This window comes from Natator depressus, chromosome 18, assembly GCF_965152275.1.
Source record: "Natator depressus isolate rNatDep1 chromosome 18, rNatDep2.hap1, whole genome shotgun sequence".
Lineage (NCBI taxonomy): Eukaryota > Metazoa > Chordata > Testudines > Cheloniidae > Natator > Natator depressus.
In genome coordinates this window covers 22,899,534-22,923,636 of record NC_134251.1, presented here as the reverse complement: position 1 = coordinate 22,923,636, position 24,103 = coordinate 22,899,534, and the positions used below count along the sequence as shown (strand labels likewise).

Sequence of the window (24,103 nt, the reverse complement as noted above, 5' to 3'; positions counted from 1 at the left end):
TCCTACCAGTCAGGGTTGAGGCTTGTTAGTAAAGCCAGAAAGCAAAGTGATTGCAGGAGGACAGATCATACATACAAATGACAGAGATTTAATTATGATCTTTGACAATCTTCCTTAAGGGCAACAATGAACCCAACCCAATCCTTATTTAAAAGAATGGGTCACAGCAACAGAACTGCAAACTCCAGCCTCGCCTAGTGCTGTCCCTGTCCCAGAGGCCAATCATACAGAGAAGGACACTTTCACAGACTGCATGCTCTGTGTTCCACTTACTGCAACTTTATGGAAGAGTTTTGCTAACAGGGGTTTGGGGAATGGAGCATATGCTAAAAACAGAATGCAACAGGCTTTCTATACCAAGGAAAGGGGGCAGCGCCACAGGTGCCTGCCCTCTCTGTAGGGGTACGCAGGATAGAAGGGCAGGCCCAGAAGAGGGGAATTAATGCCACAGAACACTGGAAAGCAGTGACTGGGAGGAATTCCAGGAAAGGAGTGGAGTTGGGAGGAGATCAGAAGCCTTTGCTCCTTGCTGCTTTTGCACATGGCTGCATTTTAGCCCTATGGCTAAAGGAGGCCCAGTGATATTTGTGCTTGGCTCCTAAGCGGCAGGATGTTGTTTTGTGTTCTTTCATGGAGCACATATTTCCCCAGCGTTCAGACACTAATCCAGGTGGGAGAACCCTGGATTCCCAGCCTCAGTTATTACTGCACAGAATATGTCAATGCTTTTCTGACAATCTGGTGCCCATAAAGTTAAGCCGGCTACACTCAGTTTCCATTCCAGCCAGCAAGCAAAGCAAGAGACCAGTACTGGACCCAGCCTAAGAACATATTAATGCTGGTCTCTCAAGCATTTTACATTAAAAATCAATGTGGTTAAACACAGGTGCTTAGTTAAACTTGTGTGGCAAGTGCCCTTGGGAACAAGGCCAGGAAGAAGGTTTACTTAATGTTTGTCCTTTGTTTCTATCTAAAAGAGTGTGAGAGTGTGTGTGTGTGGGGGGGGGGGGGGGGATTTCCACTCCCTCCTTTTGCTGCCTGGAATCCTCCTTGGACACATTGTGGCCCTCTCTCCGAGTGCTGTGCAGCCAAGGCTCTAACTGTGTTCCAGATGAATGTCAGACTAGATGTTGGAACACGAATACTGATCCTGGGACATGAGCCAGAGAAGAGTGGGCAGCACAGACACGTCGGCTAGGATTGGATGAGCTGCAGTGGGCTATAAGAGGGGTGCAGGGAATAGCTATTTTCAAAATTACTTCCTTGAATGGCTCCCTCTTCTGGGAGGCCTGTGCTTATTTACCTGTAAAAAACAATCTGCTGAACCCAAGCTAATTAACCACAAGGCCCATACAGCAAGCAGCGCTTCTCTTCACACCAACCAGCTATGCAACAGCAGCCATACCATCGCACCTGTGCAAACTTACCTTTTCTGACCTCTCTCTATTCCCTCATAGGGAATCTGATGCTTTCTTTGCCAAGCTCCCACAATCTCCTGTTCCCCATACCTGCTTGCCATGTGTCTGCCTAGAATGAGATCAGTGGTGTAAATTCACCACCATTTCTATATATAATTAGCTATGTGGAGGCCAACATTACATCCCCTGCTGTCCTTAGGAGCTAGGTAACCACGACACACTCAATCCACTTAGTTAAAGGAGTCCTTAAAATGAATTCTTGCTTAAAACATGCAAAAGGAGTTTCATTAGCTTTTTTTTTATTGGAAAGGTAAAAAACGCCAAAGCCTGTGTGTCTGTGGCTATGTTAATGCTGGGCTGGGATCCCAGCCAAGGCATTAAGTGAAATCGAATTCCTGAAACCAGCTTTAATCAGCAGATTTTTAAGGTTAGAATTACTCTCTCCTCTAGAAGGCTTGCCAAGGTTAATTCTGTCCTGAGCATGCAGAATTAATGGGCTGGACAGAGAGGAACATTTTTTTCATTATTTTCTTTTAAGTTTACAAAATCTCTAGAAGGACAGGAGCCACATTTCTGAACCACCTGAAGGGAAAAGCCACTTCAACAGTTTATTGATTTCTGTTCTGAAAACAGATACAAATATGAAAATGTGAAGTTTGTCGCCTTCCGGATGAGAATTCAACGCAAGAATGGGCAGCAATTTGTCTTTAAAGGGAAATGCTAAGTGGAATCCTCTCAGTTGCCTCTTTCTGTGTTCGGAGTTGGAAAAATGCTTCTTTGTCTCCAGTAAAGACAAGGAAAGCATTCTGCTTCCCCTTGCAGCCTGATGCATCAAGGGAAAAGGGGACTGATTCCTACTCCCCAAGAGCTACACCAGCTCAGCAGGGACACGTCCTGCCCAGAATGGTCACCACTTGGCATGCACGTCTCACCTCGTCACAAGTTACATCACAGACAAAAATACATTCTCCCAAGGAACTGGCAAAAAGGAGGCACAATAGGACGTGTGTATGTGAGGGGGGAGAACGTCACACAAACCACAAAAGCATTTTGGGCAACAGGCCGTGCACCGCACTGGGTGAACAATGGAACAGACTACCCCATCCCGAGTCGGAAAAGGTCAGTGTTTCTATGACTCAGGAAAGTCCAGGGTCTCTGTGTAGCCCTCGCTCAGCCACCATCCTTGTCCTCTCCCCTCACGGTGCTGAAGCTGATCCCATCTCATCCCAAAGGGTGTAAAAGCAGAGGGAGGAGTTCCACCTCAGTCCCCATACAAACAGGGAGGGAGAAAGGGAAAAAGCTTGTCACAAACAGGGAATAGTTTGGTCGAGTGGACTAAGCACATGACCAGGAACTGGATGCTCTCAAGCATTAGTCCTCAGTTCTACCACTTAGTGTCTGTGTGACCCTGTGCTAATCCCTGATCCACCCGTACTTCCCTCCTCCCCTCTGTAAAACTGAGATGATCATTGAGACTGAGGGTCTGTATTTGTCAATGAGTTAAAATCCCTGCTGCCCTGTGGGTTAAGCCTTTAGCTAAAAGTTAGGGTTCTAATCTGTAAAAACTGGCTCCATTTGATTCTTGGGGCCCTTGTGCTGTATTAGCCCCCAAATTATTCCACGATTACCTGACCTAGTATTCCTCAACTGCTATGCCACCTGACTGGCCTTCAGCACCAACTGGTGCCCTGCATGGCCTGCTGAGTTCAGTGGCTGATGCATGTTTATGGGTGCTGGAAGGGAAAGATAATGGCAGAAGAACACAAGGTAGAAAAAGAAGATCTTGGATGGATGTTGTGGTATTTTGGGTGGATCAAAAGGGACTATACATCCACAAAGAGATTAATAGAGCATAGTACAGAATGGGCTACCATGGCTGCAAATCTCAAGTAATTGAGATGACACACAAGAGGAAGATAATTAATATGGAATAGAATGATGTTAAGAATGAGTTATGAGAGTCCATAAGCTCCATTTCTAAATGCAGACAGATATGCTCAATGGACCACTGGCAGGCCAGAAACTGTCTGCTTGGAAAGGAAGTTAAGGAAGTTAATTAGCATTTCTAAAGACCTTCCTCCAGATGACAATCACCCTGAGGATACAAAATGTTTACAAACACCTATTGTGGATCTATCTACAAAGAACTATGGTGAAAGGGGCTGTCTGGTATGATGATATACCAGAACGAGTGAGTGAACACCCAGGTACAGGAATGGGCAACATGGGATAGATCACTTGATGATTTCCTGTTCTGTTCATTCCCTTTGAAACATCTGGCATTGGCCACTGTTGGAAGACAGGACACTGGGCTAGATGGACCATTGGTCTGACCCAATATGGCTATTCTCATATGTCAGGCATATCGAAGCACTGGATCTGGACCTGGGACTTGAGAACCAGGTTCTCAGAGTGTGTATTCTGGGAAAACAGAGGAGGGAGATGGGCTACTGACAGCAGATCTTTGACAAAAGTGAGTCAAATGTAACATTTCCTTTTATTATCCTGTAAATAAGCTGAGAGGGCTTTCTCTAGCTTATGAGAAGTTTAAATTTAGATGCGTTACCCAAATTGCTTCTTTTATTTTACAACCACTTTCTCTCTATTTTCAATAAATCTTGTTTTTAATGCAAGTCTTAGGCAGCTGCTTGGGTAATTGCTCACAGAGCCCCCCAGAGAGCACAGCCTCTGTAAGGAGAGGTGGTGAAGGCTGTCTGGAGCCCTCGCCCCACTCAGAGATCCCAGGCTATACCTGCACATTGAGCTGAACGTGTTATTTCCGCCTTGGGTAGAGGCACACGTGCTAGATTTGACTGAGCTAGTGCATTAAAAAGAGAAGTGTAGCCACCCTGGCACCAGCGGTGGGACATGGTAGACACCTGAGTAAGTACCCAGGGTCCCAAGTGGGATTGTACTCAGGGTGGCCATCCCATCCCTCTGCTTTGCAATGCTACACTATCAAAGTTAGCAGATATACATGCACCCAAGCTGGAAATCACAGCTCCAGCTTGAAGTGTGCATGAACGCATACACAAAGGCCTCCAGCAGAGGTGTCCTCTCTCAAAAGGGGTTGAGTTAAGGGTGGAGGTCAGGCAAACAAGCCAGAAGAGTGCAGAGCAGTGAGGAGACACAAAGGATGTAATGAGAATAAACTAATGAATGTTTACAAAGGTTCTAAGGAGTTAATCCTGTAACCATCAGCTACCTGAGCCTAAGGAGACTATCCAATACCCTACAAAGGCACCAATATAACTACAAATAAAAGGGACTGATATTATTTCTCTTGCCTACCCAAATTTCTCATGGACTTAGCTGGGAATTTTGGGTGTGCAAGAAATGTAGGATTTTGTCCTGAAACTTTTGTCACCTCAGGAGATTCCTCTCTGTGCTGATGACCCAGCTAGCTAAGAGACTGCCTCCTTGTGACTGCTACAGTTTGCTGGCCAAAGGGTTGTCAGAACAGACTAATTTTCTGTAGCTCTCCCCATCTGGAGGGTGGTGAAAGGATTTGGGGTTTATCCTCCTAATATCTGCTGAGGAAAAGAAACCAAAGAAGAAGATTCAATGAATCTGTGTGCTAACAGCTGGGAAGTGTTTGAGGTTAAAGCTGGCACTCTCTCTTCATTCTCTGAACGAGCCAGCAGTCTCTCCATATCATGCCAGAAACAGAGACTGCTGGTGGAGCAGACATTCAGGAGTCTGAATATGCAAAATCAAGGTCTCACCCTTAAGCTCCTATGCTAAATTCTTTGCAGTAACACAGGATTGTGTTAGGTTTCAGAGTGGTAGCCATGTTAGTCTGTATCAGCAGAAAAAACTAGGAGTACTTGTGGCACCTTAGAGACTAACAAATTTATTTGAGCATGAGCTTTCGTGGGCTAAAACCCACTTCATCAGATGCAACAGGATTGTGTGGAGCTATCATTTTTTCAATGCCTTCTGTGCAAGCAACTTAATCTAGCTCAAAGATTGGTTAAACTTCTGACAATTTGCAAAAACTATGCCATTGGCTTTGCACTCAGAATCCCCTGTCCACAGTTAGAGGAAGAACACTGTAGAGTTTCTTTTGGATGTGAAACTTGTATATGTCTCTAGAGAGGCTCAGCTACAGCTCGCTTCTGTCTATGCTGGCAGTATGCTGTTCCCTAAGAGTCAGACCCTTGTAGATCCCACTGCACCTTACTAATGAATGGTCAGTTGACTTGAAAGGCCCTCTTCCAATAGAGACAGCTATTTCTGCACATAGACTTGCCCATTTTAAATGCATTTCACAGATTATATTACCTACGTGCTGAAAACTGGAAAAATACCCAAGTGTTTGTGGATTTTTTTTTATCCTGAGCTCCTTAATGTTGTTGTGTCTTATTTAAAAAAAATACCTGATGGTGCTGAGGTGCTCTTCTTTAACAAGAACACCTTGAGGATGAAAATGGAAAAGCAAGAGAACCAGAAATTCAAGATAGGGCTGGACAAGCTTTGAAATCCTTCTCCCCACTGAATTACGTTTGTGGATATTTTAAAAAGCAAAATCCTTATGGATTTTGTTCAGATTTTCACACAATTCCCCTAATAAAAAGTTAAACCAAATCATATAAAACCTGCATCTCTCAAATTTTGAGAAATACACCTGGGTAATTATTTTGGAATGAGTCCTCAACTTTCATAGTATCCCTACTATTTGCACACATCATGGACACATTTAGTGCAGAATAATGGGAAAATGGGGGGTTACCTGCCTCCTATCCAGAGCTGAGACAGGAGACAGCTCCAGCTTCTCACTCACAGCCTGGCATGAATTCTCCTGCCATGACTCCTTTCCCAGGCAGTGAGCTTTCAGCAAATGTAAATCAGAAGATCGCCTTCCTTCCCCATTCAACAAGCAATTTCTTCAGAGCTCCCTCTCTCCCCTCTGCCTGACAGCCAATTTCTCAGGCCTTTCTTGCTTCTCTCAGATAGAAGAAGAGAGACAGAAGAATTAACCTGTTAGCAAAAGGGCACGCTTCCCATATACCAAACCCCTAACAATATGGGATTTACACTGAAATCCCTAAACAAACGGTCTTTTCAAAGAAACATACTCATGGCACAACTAAAATGCCCCAAATAAAGGAATCTGATTAGCAAACAAGTTAAATCCATAAAATAGTTAAATGAGAAAATCTACTTTGCACAAACCTGTTCACACAGGATGAGAAATTCGCTCTGAAAGGACTCCTGAAGTCAATGAATGAACGTGTAAAAGAGATAGATCCCTTCCCTGGCCAGGTTGTGCATAGGGAGGCCCCATGTTATCCCGCACTCTTACAGAACCCTGCCTGCCCCTGAAACAAGATGGGCCAGATAACAGAATTCAAGCCACACGTCCCAGGAGGTAATTCACAACAGTCTATTCACCTAGAAGTCCAGGTCTATAGGTCCCCCATTAGGAGAATAAATTATATTGGGGTGTCAGCTTCTGCCGGGGGACTGACAGGTACTGGAACAATAAAACATAAAGAGACACTAAATACAGTGACACAGATCAAAGGGGGATATTCTGGACTTTTATTCCATTAGAATCTCAGAATTAAAAATGTCTTTGTTAAGTTTCTTTGCAAGATTGGCATTTACCACCTAGGGCTCACACCCTGCCATTCCTAGGTACTTGCACTTCTGAATCTCCAGTTTCTACAAGCAAAATGCCTCTGCCCTGTGGTTCTTGCTGCAAACTGAGAGCTCAGTCCCCACCTTGAAGAGAATGAAACAACCACCACCTTGGGCCCCAATGACTACCTAGATCTGCAGAGACACACTAGGTTCCATTTTGTACTGGCTCTTTCAATAGGTAGAGAAAATACTTCTGTATTTCTTTGGAAAGTGTAGTTGATCTTAATTGTTCTAAGATTAGCTTTTAAAAGCAATATTTTTGCGGCCCACAGTAGAAAGTTTAAATTGCAGATAAGAACATAATGCAAATGGTTAAGAAATGAGGACAGGGAATGGAGAGACAATGGTTTTAATGGCTTGTGATACTGACAGGCATGCTGGATGAAAAGCCATCATTGATGTTGTTAGACCTCATGTTGTTAAGCAATGTGTACTTAGGCCTAGCAACTAATCATACATCCATTAAACAACTGTATGGCACTGTGTATCCTTCTGTAATTACACCTATATTTTCAGAGCTCCTCCACAGATTTTCATCAGGGATAATGTATTGCCTCACAGCAGCAGCAACCGCAGCCATGATCAAACCTCCCAGGAAAGTGAGTGAGGATCTAACTTTATTCTTAATGAAAAGATATGGGTCTCTTCAATTAACTACAGTCTCTGAGCCCAATCAAGTTCTGCTCTTAACCTCAGCCCTGCAAATTATCTACTCTGCTATATAAGAGGCTTGGGAAAGAGGGAATGCTGTATTTTAAACCGTGTAATGATGTGCCGGCTGCATGTGGTACAAATTTCCTTGGATGTATAAATGGGAAAGAAACAGGTTTTATGTCGTTATTCTGCTCATTTAAAATATGAGCAGTGAGATTCCAAATCAGCCCTAACCAGCACCGTTCTGGTAGGGAATCGTGCAGGCATAATGTAAAAGTTGTGTGCCATGGAGCCCTTAGGAACTTGTGGATCATTTAATCCAACCTGCCTTTGTGGGCTTGCAAAGACACCTCAGCGCTTCTTCTTGGGGAGGAGAATGAAAAAGAAACATGTAACTTTTCACACAATAACCTGAGTTTCAGAGGAATAAATCAAAAAGTACAAATCTGTTCTCTTGCATTTATCTTGAATGTTCCCTTTATTTATTTATTTAAATATGGATATGTAGCAATTATTCCCGTTTTTTCACTGACATTTTATGGTATTTTACTATTTTAAAAGCCCCAGCAGTTTTAAAGTGCTTATTTCCCAGCAGATGCACTCTCCATCCAGTCTTCCTGAAACTGATTTACCCAGACTGTGTGTAAGTAGTTATCAATATTCACCACAGGTCACTGGTTGTTTGCAGTAAATTTTTGTTTTGTACCTTGGAGCAATTTTCCATCTGTGTTTGTAAAGAGAACCCAGGAAATTCTCTCTTAATGAAAGTGAAAGGCCAGAGCAGGGTTAAAAGAGTCAGGACAACAAAAAAAACCTATGGGTATTTAGGATCAGGTGCTCATTTCCCCCCAAATTAGCAAGCACTGAAAAAACCTCAAAACTTTATATAAGTGTCATCTGCCTTTTCAAACAGATCTGAAATAAGTGCCCTCTGAGATCAGGTTATCTTGTAGCAGATGGTCTTTCCTTCAGGACAAAGAGGCTAAAACCACAGACACGTTCCAAATCCATTTAAACATCAGATTACGTTCATTCCTGTCAGCTAAAGAGCTGGGAGACGTCACCAGTTCCAGCCTGCTCCATTAATCAAAATTCAGTAAGAAAAGCCAACGTGCTGCTATAAAATCCCCTAACTTGATGCCAGCACAGTGCACAGGGATTCCAATGCCATCAATCTTACTTTCTCTCCCTCAACGCTAGATTGTGGCTAGGGAAGAGGAAGGGGTGATGGAGGCTTGGTCAAGTGAGCAACACCAGGAGAGGTGATTTTCTGACATGTCTCGTAGGGCAGAACGAGACGATGTTGATGGGGACATGTTAGGAAACCAGCCTAAACACTCCTTTAGAAAGATCAGTCCTAATTTGCCTGCCTAGGAGATTGCCGGGTAACAGCAGCTGAACCTTGCAGCAGCAAGGAACCCAACAGAAGGGAAATCAGGCTGCACTGAGATTTTTATTTTGTTCTAATAAGCAAAATATTGTCATAACACAGAGAGGCACTCACAATTTCCCCAACACAGCACATCCTCCAGCAAAAACATTGCTAAACATGCCCCATCCCTGTCCTCAAAACTACTGGTCTTAGCAAAACACAGACATTAAATGTGTTTACATTTGTTTTTCAAAATTATTCAGAGGGGGTCCTGATTCAGCAAAATATTAGTGCACATGCGTCTCTTTCAGCACATGAGTGATCCCACCCATGGTGAGCAAAGCAACTGAGCAGGGCTTTAAACCTCATGGAAGTCAATGGGATTTACGCATATGCTTTAGTGCGTTGCTGAGTAGGAAGGAGATCACTCAAATGCTTTAAGCGCTTTGCTGAATGTGGGCCACAGTGCTCACTTTACTCAGGTGAAAATACTGACATGAGATTCAAGGCAGTGGAAAATCAGGTCCTTAGTCTTCAAGAAAGAGGATGAGACCCCAAAATATAATCTCACTTGGGAAAGCTTTATTTTCCTGGAGAATATAGAGCAGTCCTGACTTCCACTAATGAGGGCGGGGGAGGGGGAGTGTAGAGCAAGTCCAGACCCATGGTACATGTATTGGTTTGGCTTTACTGTGGTTTTCACCTTGTTTTTCACTTTCATTCAGGGACTATAATTATACTCAGTAGTAAAATACTTACTTCTGTGCAGAGAGCCGGCACAAGATTCTCGGAGGGAATTAAGAGGTGCCCAGACCCTGTACTGGCCCTCTCCACAGGGATGAGCTTCCCTTACCATGAAGAGACACCCTAAGCGGTAAGCCACTGAAGGAAACTTAGATGTGTTGATACTCTAATTTGCATCATGGCCAGTTTCACATGCATTTCATTTACCACAAGAAGCAACTTCTACTAGCATCAGGGGAACTACGTATGTTTTGAACATTCAGTTTGGTCTGAGATTTGAGATGGGGTTTTGCTCTTGGTTTTTTAAATCAGTTACAAGACTTAGGAAGCAGTGACAGCTTTTGTTATCAAAGATTGTTCTATTTACCTTTGCTCTTGTCAGAAAGCAATTTTTGAAATGTCTGATACTTCATGAACTATTTCCATGTTGAATGGGCTGTTTTTCCAACCTGATTTCCCATAATGGAAATTTGGGATCACTGCGAGGGTCCTTGCTCGCTTGCAGATTTTAACTCCCCCTAGTACCAGAACTTTTTTCTGAGGACATCAGACAACTGGAGAACATTTTCATAAGCGACTAGTGATTTTTGGTACCCAACTTGAGACACCTTAAAGGAGCCCGATTTTCAGAAAGTGCTGAGCACCAGCCCTCTAAAAAGCAGGCCCCTAAAAACTGGGGCTCCCAAAATAACTAGTCACATCTCAAAATCTTGGGCTTTATTTAGTCAGCACTGGTAGCCCTGTAAGAAAACACAGACCTAGATGTAGCCCTTCCCCCAAGGACCTTACAGCTTAGAAGAGACTCAAAGTAAAACTTTCAGAACTAGCTAAGTGGCTTGGGAGCCTAGATCCCACTGATTTTCAATAAGATTTTGTGCCTAAGTCACTTTTGAAAATGGGAATTAGTTGCTTCAAAAAATTTGACCCACACACTAAACATTCAGACCCATTCAAAGACGTCATGTTGAAGCTGGACATAGAGGAGGAATCTTGCACACAAGTTATCACTGGAGAGTTTTGGGGAAAAGGCTTCATTTTATTCTAACAACATGTTATTTTTAACAACATGCTACACAGGGCCAGATCCTGCTCTCATTCAGATTACAGTGGAGTAGCACAGGCATCACTGAGAGAAGAATCCAGCCTATTCAGTCCTTTGAATCTTAAATAGCTGTAAAACGGTTGAACAGACTGTTCTACAAATTAAAAACTGAAGATAACATAGTGCTCATTTTGAGATGCAAAACAATGAAGTGTCAACCAACTAAATTATATCATTTCCCTGCTTCAAATCCCCCTAAAAACACCCCCCCTGCTTTGTTTACTACATCACGTTCCAATTTCTAAACTGTGCATTCCAGGGCCTGCACAACTCTATATCTCAGATCTTGTCTTTTATTGTGTCTGCACTCACACCCTGTGTTATTGAGACATCTCTCCACCTCTCCATTTTCCCGCTTCCATCTTCACACCTACTTCCATGCTAACACCTGTGTAGGGACGTGAGCTCCTAGTCCCTGTGCACCAGGTCCCCACCCTAAAATCCCTCCTAAAACCCCCACCCAACCGCTCCCCACCCTAAAATCCCTCCTAAAGACTCATTACCTCTATGAACATTGTCCTGTGTCTTTCAGATGCCTCACTAACCTAATGGACTGAAGGGAGAGTAAGCGATGGAAGCTATCTAAATTAGGTGGCTCCCAGAGAGTTGTGGTTTCTCTAGGTCTGGCTTTTATACTGAGAGTTTTTCATGTGGCAGCTATCTTCATTTGTGTCTTGTACAGGGCCAAATACATAGTTGGGCCATAAAACTAATATTAAATATATCTAATAATGTTTTAATGTAATACTTAGCTGATAGATATTTGCATTTTCTTGTTTTTAGCACATATAAAAAGTTCTCTACTAGACCATAAAAATTGTGTATCTATTTCTTATACCTAGCTCCATTACAATTCAAAACAAACTATTCAATCCCAGAAGCCTCCTGAAGTGAGTGCCAAGAGTATAATATGTCCTCAGTCTCATTCTTTTCTGTAAGGAAAGAACACTCGGAGGAGACTCTCTCTGGTGCTCTCTATTCAGTAAAGAAAGCAGCACGTGATAAAGGGGAGAAGGAGTCTGAATGTATCATTACCTGCAACGGTTTCTGTAGCAAGGTCTTGGAAGATTCGGACTTCTAATGTTTGTGTCTTACTGGAAAGCCAGTGTCACATCTGACTGATCACTTCTCCCATTATAGGAGCAGAAGCCTTCCTAACAGACTCCAAACAGACTCTCTCAAACTCAGAGCCCGCAACGTAGTTCAAATGAATGAGTGGCTGGTTTGGTGCATCAGCGGTCACTTGAAAGTCACTTCAGACATGAAAAGCTGCATTGTAACTAGCATGACCAGATATACCAATTTTATAGGACAGACCCGATATTCGGGGCTTTGTCTTATGTAGGTGCCTATTACCCCCAAGCACTGTCCTGATTTTTCACACTTGCTATCGGGTCACCCTAATTGTAACAGGCTTTAGAAATTCAAATTCTGCCTCTGTTTAGCCAGATTGCTGACACCATTTACACCAGCACCCTCATATACAGAACACCGCCTTTGGTTTAGTTTTTAACGGCAATACATTTACACAACCGATCCATGTCACCATCCAACTTTTTTAACCTTGCTCCTAAACTTTGCAATCCATAATAAAGTTTGTGGATGACACAAAGCTGGGAGGTATTGCCAATTTAGAGAGAGACCGGGGTATCATACAGGAAGATCTGGATGACCTTGTAAACTGGAGTAATAGTAACAGGATGAAATTTAACAGTGAGAAGTGTAAGGTTATGCATTTAGGGATTAATAACAAGAATTTTAGTTATAAGCTGGGGACGCATCAATTAGAAGTAACGGAGGAGGAGAAGGACCTTGGAGTATTGGTTGATCATAAGATGACTATGAGCCGCCAATGTGATATGGCCGTGAAAAAAACTAATGTGGTCTTGGGATGCATCAGGTGAGGTATTTCCAGTAGAGATAAGGAGGTGTTAGTACCGTTATACAAGGCACTGGTGAGACCTCACCTGGAATACTGTGTGCAGTTCTGGTCTCCCATGTTTAAGAAGGATGAATTCAAACTGGAACAGATACAGAGAAGGGCTACTAGGATGATCCGAGGAATGGAAAACCTGTCTTATGAAAGGAGACTCAAGGAGCTTGGCTTGTTTAGCCTAACTAAAAGAAGGCTGAGGGGAGATATGGTTGCTCTCTATAAATATATCAGAGGGATAAATACCGGAGAGGGAGAGGAATTATTTAAGCTCAGTACCAATGTGGACACAAGAACAAATGGATATAAACTGCTCATTGGGAAGTTTAGACTTGAAATTAGACGAAGGTTTCTAACCATCAGAGGAGTGAAGTTTTGGAATAGCCTTGCAAGGGAAGCAGTGGGGGCAAAAGATCTATCTGGCTTTAAGATTAAACTCGGTAAGTTTATGGAGGAGATGGTATGATGGGAGAACATGATTTTGGCAATTAATTGATCTTTAAATATTCATGGTAAATAGGCCCAATGGCCAGTGATGGGATGTTAGATGGGGTGGGATCTGAGTTACTACAGAGAATTCTTTCCTGGGTATCTGGCTGGCGAATCTTGCCCATATGCTCAGGTTTTAGCTGATCGCCATATTTGGGGTCGGGAAGGAATTTTCCTCCAGAGCAGATTGGAAGAGGCCCTGGAGGTTTTTCGCCTTCCTCTGTAGCATGGGGCATAGGTCACTTGCTGGAGGATTCTCTGCTCCTTGACGTCTTTAAACCATGATTTGAGGACTTCAATAGCGCAGACATAGGTGAGAGGTTTTTCGCAGGAGTGGGTGGGTGAGATTCTGTGGCCTGCGTTGTGCAGGAGGTCAGACTAGATGATCATAATGGTCCCTTCTGACCTTAATATCTATGAAAAAAAATGTCTTCATTCATTTCTCCCAGAGCGGGACAGAAATGCTCCTCCCCTCAGCATCTTCCACAAATAATTCTGGCACATATTACAGAAACAATCATATTGTCACCTTAAAAGTGAGATATGACCTACCCATGATCTATGCAGTGATCTGACACTTCAGGGCAATATGATGGTGTGTGTACCAATGCCCTGCATGGGGCAGGATAAATGTCAAATCTCCTCATCTGGGTAACAATTTCCTGTACTGGCTTAGCTAATAAGGCAGCTCCATTAGCTGAAGCGCAGACCTGAGACCTTGGAACTGAAGGCTGAGAGTGTTAGCTCCACTGTGTCATTGACATAGGAATCCAGTGGTAAGTGTTACCCAGTGGTAAGTGTTAGCTCTCAGACGAGAAAGAGTTCCTGTGAACGCTACAGCCCATCACAAACTAGAGCCACTTTAGCTTCACTTGTGTAACCTTAAAAGCAGTCATAATGTTTAGTGTCAATTCTCAGGACTGCAGCTAACACCTCATGAGTGGGATGGATGGGTGGGCACCTAACTGGGCACTTTGGTCAGTAATTACAGACAGTAGATGTCAAACTGTGCTGCCAGCAAGGCAGGAAGCATGAAGAAGAGATTTCAGTGGAAGAGATGTTGTAACGTATCAGTGGCAGTGAATGGTATCCTTAGGGAGTGTGTGAAAGATACACAGCAGCCAGAACCCAGAACGTTCAGTCCCCAGAACACAGGCCCATGTCACTTGAACACCACATCTCAGATGGGGATAAGCAAAACCACGGAGTGCCTTGAATAGTCTTGGAAAATCCATTTAAAATTGCAGTTAGTTTTTGGGTCGAGATGCTTGAGGGTGAGAAAGACCGTTCTAGTGTGATACCCTGCCCAATATCGAAAAACAAGGGCACACAGACTTGGGTTTCACTGGAAGATTAAGCAGATCCCTCAAGTTTCAGGAAGACCAGTGTGCCTATTGGTGAGTGTTTGTGGGTGCTGGGGAGGAAGCAGATCTATTGTGTTGGGTTAGAGCAGCTATGGAAGCAATTACAATAGAAGGAAGTGAGGGATTCCACTGTGCAATATATATAGCAGAATATTACACAGTAAAGGCTGCACATCTAATTCAACCAGATCCCTATCAACAAATAGTCTCAGACCCCTCTCTGTAGAGGAATGTCAGGTAGGACAAGCCTGCCTGGAAGGATCTAGGTGTCAGTACACAGCAAAGGGTCCAGCCTCAGGGACTCCTCCTGCTCCAAAGCTGTGGGGCCTTCTGCTTTTGCTTCATCCAGTGCTAAAACTCTTTTCAGACCCGTCGATTTTCCTTATTGAAACAGGCTCAATAGTTAAACCTTGTTAACAACTTCATTGCCACACAGCAGAGCCTTACAACCTCAGCAATGTTCCTGCACATCAGACAGAATAAGACGCTGGCTCCAGAGATGTCAGAGTAAGAGGAAAGCAGCACTTGGATGCTGAGGACCGATAGAGAATGAAGTGGTTTTTATGGCAGCAGTGTGGAAAACTACAGGGGAAAAGGTGAATGCAGCAATGGTTCTGGACAGTAACATCATGGTCTTGAGCTATCAGAGGATAGCAACATCTCTGGGGACACAAGTGCTATATTATGTAGTTGACCTGTTCCTGAAAAGTCAGCGCAGGTTTCCAAAATTCACTCCACAGCTGTGCACCGCTGCATGCTTTTTTCAGATCCTGCTACAAACTAAATGCTACAAACATCTATTACTGAAAAATAATATTTCTGCCATGAAATGGGTTAAATCTACACATCTTAACACTTGCACAGTTCACATCATAGAATCATCGAAATGCAGGACTGGAAAGGGCCTCAGTAGGTCATCTCGTCCAGTCCCCTGCACCAAGACAGGTCTACGTTTTATCTAGACTGGGGTGGCCGAGCCCCATGTGGCTCTTTTACAGTTAAAGTGAGGTTCGCAGAGCCCCCCCCATGCTCTCCCCTCCAGTCTACACCTACCAGACAGGGGTGAGGGGAGCTTGGGGCTTCTGCCGTGCAGCAGGGTGGCAGGTTAGGGGCAGGAGTGAAAGTAATATTAGATTCTTACCGGTACGGGGGCTGGCTCCGGGCTCCCGGAAGGGGCGGGGCTGGGGCTGGGGCTCAGCCTCCCCCAGCCAGCCCATCCGCGCTGCCTGGCCTGTGCCGCCCGGGGCTCCGGCCGCTGCCACGGTAGCAAAAGCGGCAGCCGGGAGCCCCGGGCCAGGACAGCTGCCACTTCTTCCGCCCCCCCACCCCATCCCCAGTCGGCAGCCCGGGGGGAGGGAAAGGGGAAGTGACATTAAAGCGCCGCCACGGTAACGCTTCATCGTCGGCTGCGTACGGGCCGGTAGCGGCTTCTTACCGGTAGGCTGAACCGGCCCACTTCCAGCCCTGGTTAGGGGCTTCTGCCAGAGATGACTGGTGCCGGCTGAGGGGAGGGGGGCACAGTTTAAAGGTCCCCCCTGCCCCCAAACAGCTTGACTCACCACCTGACGGCACCACCTGAGCAAGCGGGGCCAGCAAACCCCGGCAAAAATTGATGGGGGGGGCCCGCGGGATCATCAGTGTGACATCACTTCTGGCTTCTGCCCAGTGGGGTTGGAGGGGGTCTCAGGGCTTCAGCCCTGCAGGGCATGCCAGCTGGGGCTCGGGGTTCAGCGGGAGCAGGGCTGAAGCCCTGAGCCCGGGCATGCGTGCCCTGCGAGGCTGAAGCCCTGAGACCTGGTCCCCGCAGGGCAGAAGCCCTGAGCCCCAGCACCCTGCCATGGGGCTGATGCAGCTCGTATGCAGCTCGGAGGGTCAGTAAGTTTGGCCACCCCGATCTAGATCTTCTCTGACAGGTGTTTGTGTAACCTCTACTTAAAAACCACAACTTCCCTAGGTAATTTGTTCCAGTGCTTAACTACCCTTATAGTTAAGGAAGATTTTCCTAATGTCTAATTTAAATTGCCCTTGCGGCAATTTAAGTCCATTACTTCTTGTCCTGTCCTCAGTGGTTTAGGAGAACAATTCATCATCCGCCTTTTTATAACAACCTTTTTATGTACTTGAACACTTATCACGAACCCCACCCCCGGTCTTCTTTTTTCTGGATTGAACAAACCCTATGTTTTCAATCTTTCTTCGTAAGTCATGTTTTCTAGACCTTTAATCATTTTTGTTGCTCTCCTCTGGACTTTCTCTAATTTATCCACATCTTTCCTGAAGTGTGGTGCCCAGAATTGGACACAATACTCTAGCTGAAGGCTTATCAGCGCAGAGTAGACTGGAAGAATTACTTCTCGTGTCTTGGTTACAACCTTCCTGCTGATACATCTCAGAATGATGTTCACTTGGTTTGTAAAAGCATTACACTGTTGACTAATATTTAGTTTGTGATCTGCTGTAATTCCCAGGTCCTTTTCTGCAGTATCCTTCCTAGGCAGTTATTAGACCTCATTAAACAACTATTTCCATTTTTTTTGTAAGAACTGCTAGTAGTCCACCTAGCAAAACTGCCAGTTCTAAACCTGCACCAGAGAAGTGCAGATGTGGATAGGGAATGCCTCTCTGCATTGTGGTGAGGTTTAAAAAAATTCAGCAACCAGGTTTTCTGGTATTTCCCAGCCCCTTCTGAAGAGACCCCTCTCTTCTCTAGCCTTTTCCTTTACATTGGCCTCCAGTATAAGAATACTAACAGCATGCAGTGACAGTATTTGCTTACCCACTATTGAATCCTGCTGAGCCTACCCATTGATCCCCTTACCTGCAGCTCAATACTAAATTAAAGTCCATGGTCAGCTCTTTTTAGTGGGCTGTTTATATTCTATTCTATAGCAGCCACAACCTTTCTTCTTCTGAGGTGTCTGAGTACGGGCATTAGCTGATGCCCAATTCACCACTATTAGTTTAGATTAAATCAGCCAAGGAGAAAGACTTTTGATCCTTAGAAACAAATAGCCAAAGAAATGAGTCTCCTTCTGCAGCTAACAGAATGGCAAGCAGTGGGGTGTCCCCCAGATTTCTCCAAGTATAGGCAAAGTCTCTTTCACACACTTATCTATAATCTGAAGATGATGTAGGAAAGAACAATCACAGTGGGTGGAGCACACCACCCCCAAACAGCAGGAGGTGCTCGGAAGCAATGAAGAGAGAGAGTCCCAGGATGCAGTGTGATGAAAGCGGGGAAGCTATCAGATATATGTCCGTTAACGTGGGGGAAGTACATCAGGCACGCAGCACAAAAGTGACGGAAGGACAGGTGTTGCCATGGCCAGCAGTAGACTGTATTCTGGTGGCAGAAGTAAAGGCAATCTTGCTATGCAGCAGCACACCAGAGCAGAAAGGAAGGCTGGGAGAGCAGGAATGCAGAAAACAAACATTTTTAAAACCACGCACAATTACTAACACCTTTCTGTGACTACAAGCAGTGTATTCGCTTTCTCGCTCTTAAAAACTGAAATTTTTTGCATTCTGGATGTCATCTATCAAACTCTTAAATTTTTATGATGGTAATTCTTTTAATAAGAGTTCTTTAAATATTTATGAAAACAATGTATGAGACCAGTTCAACAAGAAATGATAGCTTTAATCTCAGCATGCTCTGCAGCATTCCCCACTTCCCAGCACTCACTAACTCAGGAAAGAAATGGTTTGCAAGGTCACTAAACACACTATGGGTGAAGGCTCAGATTTAGGTGCCTAAATCCTATTGAAATCAATGGAAGTTAAATGTCTGGAGGATAGATAATTTAATGCCTATTTTTAAAAAAGGCACCAGAGGTGACCATAGCAATTACAGGCTGGTAAGCCTAACTTCAGTACCCGGCAAAATTGGTTAAAACTATAGTAAAGAATAGAATTACCAGACATACAGATGAACACTATATATTGGGGAAGAGTCAACATGGCTTTTGTAAAGGGAAATCATGCCTCATCAATCAATTAGAATGCATTCAGGGTTTAAACAAGCATATGGACAATGGTGATCCAGTAGATATAGTGTACTTGTACTTCCAGAAAGCCTTTGATAAGGTCCCATAACAAACGTTCTTAAGCAAAGCAGGCAATCATGGGATAAGAGGGAAGGTCCTCTCATAGCTCAGTAACTGGTTAAAAGATAGGAAACAAAGGGTAGGAATAAATGGTCAGTTTTTACAATGGAAAGAAGTAAACAGTGGAATCATAGAATATCAGGGTTGGAAGGGACCTCAAGAGGTCATCTAGTCCAACCCCCTGCTCAAAGCAGGACCAATCCCCAATTTTTGCCCCAGATCCCTAAATGGCCCCCTCAAGGATTGAACTCACAACCTGGGTTTAGCAGGCCAATGCTCAAACCACTGTGTAAAAAAAACAAAACAAAACAAAACTGATAAGTTCATGGAGGATAGGTCCATCAATGGCTATTTGCCATGATGGTCAAGGGCATAATGGCATGCTCTGAGTGTCCCTAAGCCTCTGACTGCATGATGGGATGGGTCACTCGACAATCAACCCTGTTCTGTTCATTCCCTCTGAAGCATCTGGCACTGGCCACTGTTGGAAGACAGGATACTGGGCTACATGGACCATTTGTCTGACACAGTATGACTTTGGCAGACCAGGTGCCAGCTCGTGCCTAGGCCCCTACTGACAAATACATTGCTGGAACCAGTCTGGCTCATGTGTGTGTGTGTGGATTGTTAAAACAGGTATTAGAATAATAGGAATGTGTTTAGACCATAAAATACTCGTAAATTGCTGCATGCATTAATATCACTTATAATATCTGTATCCATGTTAAAAGGTAATATTTAAGTGTTTGCATTGTAATCCTCTGCAACTGTATTAACCACCAGGCAGGAAAGAGACATGAATTGGTGTGAAATGCTGGTTTCCAAGAGATGGCATTAGGTCCTCCCGACAGAGAAGGCCCATCAACACCAGATGAACTATCGTGGAATATAAGAGACGAAAGACTGCTTTTCTCCCTGCCTCCCCATGAAGAAGAGATGGGCAAGTGAAATTCCTCCATCAGCTAAGTTGCAACTCGAAGCATAAGGGGAGAGGGAATAAAAAGTCCTAACAAAGAGGAACTGTATCTCTATCCTGCTTGCATGCGTGGGGGCAAGGTTTTCTAGGCAAAAGCAAGAGATCCCCACTGTTGACCCCAGGTTAACCCTAAAGGACATGGAGCGCTTACTTATCATAAAAGATTATATTACCTTTTGAAACTTAGACTGTAACTCATTTGTGTGTGTATTACCTGCTTTAATCTTGTAAATAAGTCTTTCCTTTTCATAGCTAATAAACCTTTAGATAGTTTATTATAGGATTAGCTACAAGCATTGTTTTTTGTGTGAGATCTAAGGTGCAATTGACCTGGGGTACGTAATTGGCCCTTTGGGCCTGGGAGTAACCTGAATATAGTTAGGTTTCAGAGTAACAGCCGTGTTAGTCTGTATTCGTAAAAAGAAAAAAGAAAAGGAGTACTTGTGGCACCTTAGAGACTAACCAGTTTATTTGAGCATGAGCTTTCGTGAGCTACAGCTCACTTCATCGGATGCATAGCACCGATGAAGTGAGCTGTAGCTCACGAAAGCTCATGCTCAAATAAACTGGTTAGTCTCTAAGGTGCCACAAGTACTCCTTTTCTGAATATAGTTGTGATTCTTGGTGTAAAGGACCATCTGTCACAAAGACAACTTACCTGGGTGGCAAGATAGACCAACATACCCAGGGGGACTGTCTGTGACTCCGTGTGAAGTCTTGTTATAGTGCTTCAGGAGTTTATACTTGATAATTGCTCAGTGAAATTTAAGTACAGAACCCAAAATCAATTTGAGGCTGCGCCCTGCTCCTTAACACCTGCTCTGAGGTTGGTATTCACGCCCCCTGAGCTGCTGCTCTGACCCAGTATGGCTGTTCTCATGTTCACATGGCTCTCATCCTCCAAAAAGTGAGGCTTGGCAGCTTTAGTGCCGCTAAATTTGTTACAAGCTTGGCCATATTCCCACTGTTGTGAATAGCAAAACACCCATGGACGTCCATGGGAGCAGGATCGAGCTGTATGTGTTAGCCGGTTATGTTAATATACAGATCACAACACCACATCCCCAAACTCATGTTAACAACATGTTGGCATCCAGGTACTTTTGAGTTCTATTCTGACTGACGTGAGTAAAATTAGCCGCATAAAAATTTTCAATGAACTATAAGTAAAACAAATTCCATAACTTGATGCTGTTGTAGAACCAGCAGATATTTTCTTGTATCACTGAAAGACAATAATTGGTATACAAACCTGCATGCTCACCTACAGTAGCTGCCTGTTCATAAATGCATTTTTTTTTATTAAAATGGGGATACTTTAATCTCAGTCTAATTTTATCTTTAGGGAAGCTATATCCCTAGACAGCCTAAAGCTAAAACCCTCTAGATGTAATAGTGCAATTTGCATTCAAACCAGCATATGTATCTGTCAACATGTTGGTCTCCTGTATCTGCCATCTCTTACTTATAATCCTGCTCAGATTAATTAATGACAGTTGTTCTCATCACAGGAAATTTGATTAATCAATTTAAGTGCTTAATCATCACAGCCTGGGTGAGAACCCTACAGAAGGAATCTCACTCCGATGCAGATGAATTTAAAAAGGAGTAAAAAAATGTCAAATCTTTCCCACTCAAACTGTACAAGACGTAGAGTTTGTACTTGGGATTCTTGACAGGTTTACAGAATTCCCATGAAGTTAAAAAGGAAAAGAGGGTACTCTTTCCTCAGGGCTAATAGTCATGGTCAATTATTCAACTGCAAAATGTCTTTTAAACTATGCCATAATCTGTCAAAAATGGCCTAGATATTCCCCCCTCCCCCCCCCCTTTTTTTTTGGCTATACTTGCTCTTTAATTACTGAATCATAGATTATAAGGCCAGAAGGGATCACTGATGATCTAGTCTGATCTCCTTCATAGCACTGGCTAGAGGACTTTCCTGAATTAATCTATCTTTGAACCAGAACATATTTTTTAGAAAAATGTTCAATCTTGATGTAAAGGTTTCTAGTGATTGAGAATCCACCATAAACTTTGGTAAATTGTTCCAATGGTTAATTATCTTTACTGGGTACTTTTTGCACCTTATTTCTAGTCTAAACCTTCCATGTTCTTGTTATACCTTTGTCTGCTAGATTGAAGAGTCTTCTAGTATCAAATTTCTGTTCCCCATGTACATACTTACAGACCCACAAGTCCTTTTCAGAGTCATTTCTTCCCAGGTTAGAGTCCCCCATCCTGTAAATATGGCCTGCACTGTTTGTTCCTAAATGTGAGACTTTATACTTGGTCACACTGAAATGCATGTTGTTTGCTTGCACACAGTTTACCAGGTGATCCTGATTGATTGCTCTCTGACAATGCCAAGAACCAATCCCTGAAGGACCCCACTAGAACATACCTGCTCGATGATGATTCCCTGTTTACAATTACATTTTGAGATCTATCAGCTAGCCAGTTGTTAATCCATTTAATGTGTGCCATGTTGAATTTGTATTGTTCTAGTTTCTTAATCAAAAGGTCAGAGAAGGCTGGTCTGTGTTAGACCTAAACTCATTCTCTGTATATTTAGGTTGCAAAGAACTCATTAATTGGACTTCAGTCAGCTTGAGGCATCATAAAGCTCGTTTGTGTGAATTAAAATATGAAGTGATGCATTATCATCCAATTTGGCAGTCGAAGAATGCATGTGTCACCCTGAAGTCCTCCTAATCCTGTCTGAGAACAACGTGAAAAGGAACACTATCTCCAGACCTTCTCACCCACCAATAAAACGTAGCTGTGCTTCTGAAGAGCCCTGGATACACATTAACGCTAACTGTATATTCTCTCCTGCTGTGGGTTTTTTTTTTTTTTTTTTTTTTTTTACAAGACAGATAAAAGAGACTCTTATAATCCAGTTGTCTGTGGCTGGCATACAGATAAATTCTAATCAAAAAGGAAATAATCATTAAAAGATGTATCCACTCTGAATAGTGTAATTAATCAAGTACTTCATGATACATATTCATACTCTACTTTCCAGTCAGAAAATTGGAGGCAGTGAATATAATGTAAGGACTTGTTACCAGATAAGGCAGTGCTATTGTGACCAGCCATTTTTGGCTGTCTAATATCCTGCTGCTCAGTACTGTTTGCAATGGCAGAGAGACCTCGTCTAATTCTTTGGTAGCTATATTTCTCTTCACTGAGACCTAGGGCACTGATGTGTGTGGACCCTCACAACCTTCCCAGAAAGATTTGTGGGAGTTGAAGGCCATATCTCTGCACTTTAAGATCACACTTTGATCCTAAACATCTTACCAAGATTCTCCAACATAAAATATGAAAGCTATTTTTTCAGAATAATGCTGAATGTTAACATATTGCAATAGTTACACCATTCTGAAGTAAAATATAAGACAGATAAATGCAAAACCAATGGTTATAAATATGTCTCACCGTAAGTATAAAATGACATACAATTTGCAAGAACCATGCAATAGCCATGAATAACTACATGAAATGTTAGACAATGTTAAGAACCAATTAAGAAAGCAAACAATAATTAGGCTATATAGTTATAGTTAAGGCACTAGGATGCATCACTGACAGTTGAGAAGGTAGAGGATGGAAAACCAAAATTAATCCCTATGTTAGATTAAGTAAACTATGAAAATGGGATACTAGAAAAAGTACTCTATACCGTACAAAGGGAGACCTGAATAAACCTTAGTCATGCTGCACTCTGCATAATCACACAACACAGCAGCCTCAAATGCTCTTGCACCTCAGCAAATGTTCACATAAATTACGTGCACAACAGCACATTCAAAATCTGTTTAATTGATGACCAAATGTGCATACAATAACTTGAGATACTTCTAATCAGCAGCTTCCCCTGGAATTAGAATACAGAGATGTGCTGGATACCAGTCTGCCCCACAGAGGCTTCTAATAATCCTGATTTGATGTATAACACAAATGGCAGCACAAGGCGATCATGCACTACTGTGAGGTTTCAGAGAGACTGAACCAGCAGTCCCTTGTTGATTAGAGTAAGGAACCACTGGTTTTTCTCTATACATAGAGAGTGCAGGGATCAGAGAGGCCTACAGTTCTACCCTAATTGTGTGTTCAACTGTGAAAAGTGAGCTAAAGTTCATAAAATGTCAAAATAACTTACAACAATAGATGTTGATGGAAAAAGGTGCAGAAGGAAGACAAGACTGAACTAGCCCAAACAAAAAGGCCAACTAATGTAATTCAAGGACTATGTTAGAATCATACCTGGTAAACAAGAAAAGAGGGGACCAA

The 24,103-nt window shown here is 43.2% G+C and overlaps 1 protein-coding gene and 1 long non-coding RNA gene across 10 annotated transcripts in view; one reads left to right on the top strand and one right to left on the bottom strand.

The window, feature by feature from the left end:
- The window catches only part of CAMTA1 (calmodulin binding transcription activator 1), a 918,369-nt gene that overhangs the window by 397,396 nt on the left and 496,870 nt on the right, over nt 1-24,103 (bottom strand). The window lies entirely within an intron of this gene.
- LOC142000800 (uncharacterized) lies at nt 9,891-22,581 on the top strand. Its single transcript, XR_012642322.1, has 3 exons — nt 9,891-9,964; nt 19,612-19,768; nt 22,380-22,581. It is a non-coding gene; the product is annotated as an uncharacterized LOC142000800 (long non-coding RNA).